The following is a 6212-nucleotide window of genomic DNA, read 5'->3' on the forward strand; positions in this document are numbered from 1 at the left end:
AGATATAGATATCGATTTGTTTCAAGGACTTCTTTGCACTAGGAGCTGAGTTAAGGCCCTCTAAGAGATTTCGTAAATCACCCGTTATACAGGCTTTGTCCGGAAAGTAACGAGCCTAATTTTTTTCTCTCACAATTTATTAATCGTACACATAGAAAAACTTAATATTCCTCAAAGTACCTACCTTCCGCATCAATACACTTTTGTCAGCGCGATGCCCATGCTGTATATGCCTTTTGAAAGTCCTCGACCAGGATGTCCTTTAGAAGAGCCATCATGGTTGCTTGGATGTTCTCCACAGTGCCCAGATAATGTCCTTTAAGCACCCTTTTCTATCGAGGATACAAAAAGAAGTCCATCGGGGCTAGGTCAAGACTAGAGTGGGTGGTGAACCGTTGCTGCGCCGATCTGAGTCACGTAGGACGTCACAACAAAGGCACTGTGAGAGGGCGCATTGTCATGATGCAGTTTTCATGACGCTTGGAGCTCCTTTCGGACTCGGATGACCCTTGCGTTCTGTCTCTGAAGCACTTTATTGTAATATTGAACAGTGATAGTCTGGCCAGCGGGGACAAACTCGTGGTGCGCGATTCATTTTGCATAAAAAAGACAATGACCACGGACTTGCCTTTGGATTTGCTCATTCGAACTTTCTTCGAGCGGTGACGATGGCGTGTGCCATTCGGAGCTTTGTCTCTTGGATTCCGGATCATACTCCAAAATCCATGACTCATCACCAATGATTACGTTGTTCAGGAAATTGGGATCATCCTCACGAAGTTATTTCAGTTCCTGACACATTTCCACGCGATTCACTTTTTGCGCATCGTTCAAGACTTTCGGCACGAGTTTTGCACAAATTTTCCGCATGCCCAATTCTTCCGATACAATCTCGTGGACAACGGTTTTAACTGTTTCGCCATGATACGAACACTAATGCGATAATCTGTGTTGAGCAATTCGCGTACACCGGTGACATGTTCCTCCGTTCGAGATGTTGAGGGGCGTCCGCAACAGGCCTCATCGTTGACGTTTTCCTGACCTTCTCGAAACGCTTTGTGCCACTTCTTTGCCTGTGAGTAGGATATACAGTCATCGCCATAGGCTTCCTACAGCATGTCGTAAGTTCCTTTGGCGTCTTGTTCAGCTTCTACGCGTAACGTTACTCTAACGTTTTCTCCATCGTAAGTGAGACAAGGCCACTGTACAGTGGTTCATGCCGCAGCACTTCCTGATTTGCCGAGAGCATGAAGGCGACTAATCCTGGTACTGCTGGAAAGCATAAGATCCGTCCCACTCATTTTTACTAGTAGCATCGCTCGGCGCTGTACAGTCACTCCACAGTCAAGTGGGGCTCCTTACTTCCCGGACAAACCCTGTATGTAGGGTGGACTATTAATCTTGATACGCCCTGTAACTTTTAAACTAATGGTCAAACAAAGTTGAAATTTTAAACCATGCAAGCATCGGCTGGGGAAAATTATTTTGCATACTCTGGAATACCATAAGGTTAACAATTTTGCGAACATAGCATAAATATTGAAGTTTAAATGGCATTACACCAACTTATTACATATTTCATATCTGTGGTGAAGGAAAACTTACAATGTTACATTTATTATTCAGTGTTACAAATTATGAACGCTACAGTATTACAAATATCCAAATTTTGGAGTAATAAGGGGACAATGCACGTCCAAATGCTTCAATGTCTAATACTATATTCGTGATATGACAGATTTCGAATGAATATGTTCAAAGTTAGAAGGGTTTGAAAACTTGACTTTTCTGAAAAGCCTTTATTCCTTTAAAAAAAATAAATAAATAGAGGAGCACTGCATCCAATACATAGATGGTTTCCAATAGATGTGATGATTATAATGGCGTTTACAGCAATTTGATATCTCAAACCGTTCTGGAGATATAGTAGAAATCGTTAAATTTTGCAACACTGCCTAAATTTATGAATTCATAGAATGTATTTTAATTACACCTAACAAAAAGTATTTTTATAGCGCTATAGAAGCAAAGTAAATATTTTTTAGAAAAAAATCCAAATACGCCATTTTAAACAAAATATCAAAGGGTCTTTCCTAGTAAGATAGCGAAATCGACCCTTGATCCAATTTGGGTCGCTATTGACCCAAAAGGTTACCCTTGACCTTAAACTACCTCAAAAAATTGACCCCCTACCCCCTCCCCTTACCGAATTATCGTATCATAACATTACATGCTCAAAATTGAATATTTTTTAAATTTTGGTAGGGGTGGTCGAAAAATTTTGAAAGTTTCACAGATTATAGATACTATCTAAATGTAAATGTGTATTTTTTTCAAAACCATCGATGCGTATTTTCTTTACTTTATTTATTTATTTATTTATTTTATTTTTTGCCTGTTGAAAATTTCAAAAAAAAAAAAAAAAAAGAAAGTAGAAAAATTTCTGGGGTGACACGTCGCTGATTTTTTGGTTAAAAAGTTTGTTATACCCTTAGGTACAATATATATTTTTTCGGGGCCTGAAAATGATGGCAACATTGTCAAAAAGAAATACACTGAAAACAAACGTGTTTTTCGCGCAGTTTTCTCACTGGGGGTCCCTTCAAACAATCCATTGACAGAGTTGACAATTTTTCTTTCTCTTGCGTTTCTGTCGTTCTTCGGCTGCTTCGATTGTATCCGTTTCGAAATAGAAACACTAAATATATCTCCGTAACAGTGCAACAGTGCAACTGACTCTTGCACAACGAAGTTACACACACCTCGCGTCGACTCCTCGTATCTATCAGTGCTTGCTTCACTGGCCACACACACAGTGGCGCTCTTTACCACGAGCTGTGTAACTCGGTTGTGCAAGAGTCGGTTGAAGTGGGAGCACTGTTACAGAGATATATTTGGTGTTTCTATTCCGAAATTGACATAACCGAAGCAGCCAAAGAACGACAGAAGCTGAAGGGACGCAAGAGAAATGAAAATTGTGAACTTTGGCAAAGGATTGTTCAAGGGGGGTGGGAAAAATGTGCAAAAAAACACGTTTGTTTTCACTTTCCTTTCTTTTTGACAATGTTGCCATCACTTTCAGGCCCAAAAAAAAATATATGTTGTACACTCATGTCCAAAATTATTGTCGTATGTCTATAAATATGTTGTTCTAGAAATATAATTTGATAACGAATTCGCCTGGAATTTCTTATAATGTTAGTATGTATATAATCGGCAAAGACATGTATGTGGCAAATTTCATGTCAAAAGGGTAGTAAATAACAATAAAACGAACATAAAACTTTCTTGTTCATTTTGCAACATTTTGTTTTACTCATTCTAATTTTCGTATTTATAATTCATTTCCTATGAAGGTTACCACAAATATACATTTCCCGATTATACACATAATATCAATATTAAAAGTACCCTACAAAATCATTATCAAATTATATTCTTACAAGAAAACAGTTATAGACATACGACAGTCATTTTGGACATGAGTGTACCTGGTGTATAAGAATTTTTTGACCAAAAAATCAGCGACGTGTCCCCCAAAAAGTTTTTCCACAATTTTTTTGAAATTTTCAACACGCAAAAAAATAATAATAATAATAATAATAATAATAAATAAAGAAAATACGCATCGATGGTCTTGAAAAAAATTGCACATTTACATCTAGATAGTATCTACAATTTGAGAAACTTTCAAAAATTTTCGACCACCCCGACAAAAATTTTAAAATATTCAATTTTGAGCATGTATGATACGATAATTCGGTAAGGGGAAGGGGTAGGTGTCAAATTTTTTTGGAGGTAGTTTTAGGTCAAGGGTATCCTTTTAGGTCAATAGCGATCCAATTTGGATCAAGGGCCGATTTCACTATCTTACTAGGAAAGACCCTTTAACATTTGTTTCATGTCTCCCAAATGCTTTGAGATATCCAATTGCTGTAAACCCCATTATGATCTTTAGGACTACGTCCACTGAAAACGATATAATTTGATATGGTACAGTTCGCGGCATAGAAATTGTTACAAACATTCTAAGTCCAAATTAATAACAAACTCTTGCCCCGTTTTCTTATGCATCCAGAAATACATGTCTCAATCGATTAGTTGCTTCTAGTACGATCCAACTCCAACTCCTCTCTTCCTCCACCTCTCCTTGTCTAAAGCAGTGTGTGTGACGTAGTACACTCTTTCCATTCAGACGAAAAGAAAAAAAAAACAGGAATCAAGTTTACAATGTTATAGCTCTAAAACACTCTTTCTTCATTCGTTTGTTCCGAAATATCTTTTAAGAGCCTAAATTTTAAAAAATCACACAATCTTTCCATAGCTTCATTAATACCTTTAGTTTCATTTTTTCCCTTCTTTAAAGGAGCAGTTCGAGTTAAAAACAAGTTTGGTGCAATAGAAAGAGAAACAAAAAATAAGAGACCCGTATTTTTTATATCTTGATAGGCCGTCTCGTTCAGCTTCTACAGGCATTTGTTTTTGATGAATCGTAAATGGTGACGTCATGGGTGGGATACGCGAGAAACTCAATGTGAGTCAGCAACCACTCCCTTGTACGCAGCTGATAAACCTTTAATAGTGCATTGGATTTAATAGATTGTGTTTTGGATTTGTTAGCAGTCTTGCCCTGTGTTGAATTCTTGAGGGAAGTTTTTGTTAGTTGTTTTTCCTATAGCATTAGTATAAAAAAAGAGTAGAGAGAAAGCAGTAATTACGTTTCTTGTGCGAAACAGTGTTTCTTCCAGACATAATTTTAGGGTGCCACTGTCTACCGGAGCTCTGAGAGATTCCCCCGGAGGGGACCAAAATAATACGTCTATAATATAATAAATATAATAGTACTGTGTAATCTTATTCTTCATTACTGTTCGAAAACTTAAAGTTGTTGCTGCAAGGACGTGATAAATGTTTTCAGTAAACTTCACAGTCTATAGCTAAGCAAAGCTTGAAGTAAATCTAATACTAGTTAGTTAATTAAAAGTAGCTGACATTATTTTCAAATACGAGACGTTATTACATGCTTTTCATTAGCTTACAGTACTCAACTTTGATATCAACTCTTCCATCCTTCATTTAACTCATTTCTTGACGTGCTTTATTACAAATTTCATGAATCGTGACGGAAAAAATTGATTTACCAGTTAATGGTGACTGCTTTGAAAGCAATTGCAAAGTATGAGAATTAAATTTGTCATATCTGTAGTTTCGTGTGGAGAAGAAACAAACTTGTGAACCAAAGGTTTAAGAACAACCGGTTATTAAGATAAACTTTACCGAAGATTATTCACTTATATCATCATAAAAGAAATACGAAAGGCGTTCTGAAACGAAGAAATATCACATACAACTTTGCAAGCGGAGGCAAAGAAACCTAATCTAACGAGACTAAAGACGAATCGTTTACGGTGTAGTGATCGTTGTTGAGTGGGGCCCTCCCTGCTGGTCTAGTGGCTAGCACGTGCGCCTTAGGTGTACGGGGTCCCGGGTTCGATTCCCGGTGGGAGAGCCTTTGTGATTTTAACTGTCCTCGATATATCTGTGTTCGTGTCCCTGTCGCTGTGGGTAATTGGAGAAACCAAATTAAAAATGAATAAAGCAAGTAAAATTAGATATAAATAGTAAAAAAAAAGTGGGCAAGGCGCTCCCCTAGTAATCTGGAGGTTCGTGGTTCGAATCCGCGTGGGGCATTTTCCTACTTCAGGAGTTTTGATGGCGATTGATCGACGATGGCACACGTTTTATTATATTCAGATATTGGAATACGCGGATGTTTCAATACTTCAACTATCAAATCTTCAGGAATAATAATATTTATTATTATTATTATTATTATTATTATTATTATTATTATTATTATTATTAATAATAATAATAATAATAATAATAATAATATCTCTTAGAAGATTAAAAGCCAGGAGCAAATTATCGCTCCGGTCATACCCTTACAAGCAGAAAAGTGACATTTGGCAAGAATATTTCGGTTTTGTTTGATGTTGCCCACGAGAAGAGAACTTTCTCATTTTGTTTCTAAAACAAACAAAATAACATGAGAATTAATATTTTACATTCGAGACTGGACAAGGGTAACTCAAATTATCATGTCGCTTTGGAAATGAGAATCGAGACGAAACGAAAAGTATCGTAAACATTTCTCGTCTTGTTACGATTCTCGAAATAGTGTATGTCCATTCTTTAAGTAACAATTGCTC

The sequence above is a fragment of the Thermobia domestica genome, chromosome 6, assembly GCF_964235325.1.
Source record: "Thermobia domestica chromosome 6, izTheDome1.hap1.1, whole genome shotgun sequence".
Taxonomy (NCBI): domain Eukaryota; kingdom Metazoa; phylum Arthropoda; class Insecta; order Zygentoma; family Lepismatidae; genus Thermobia; species Thermobia domestica.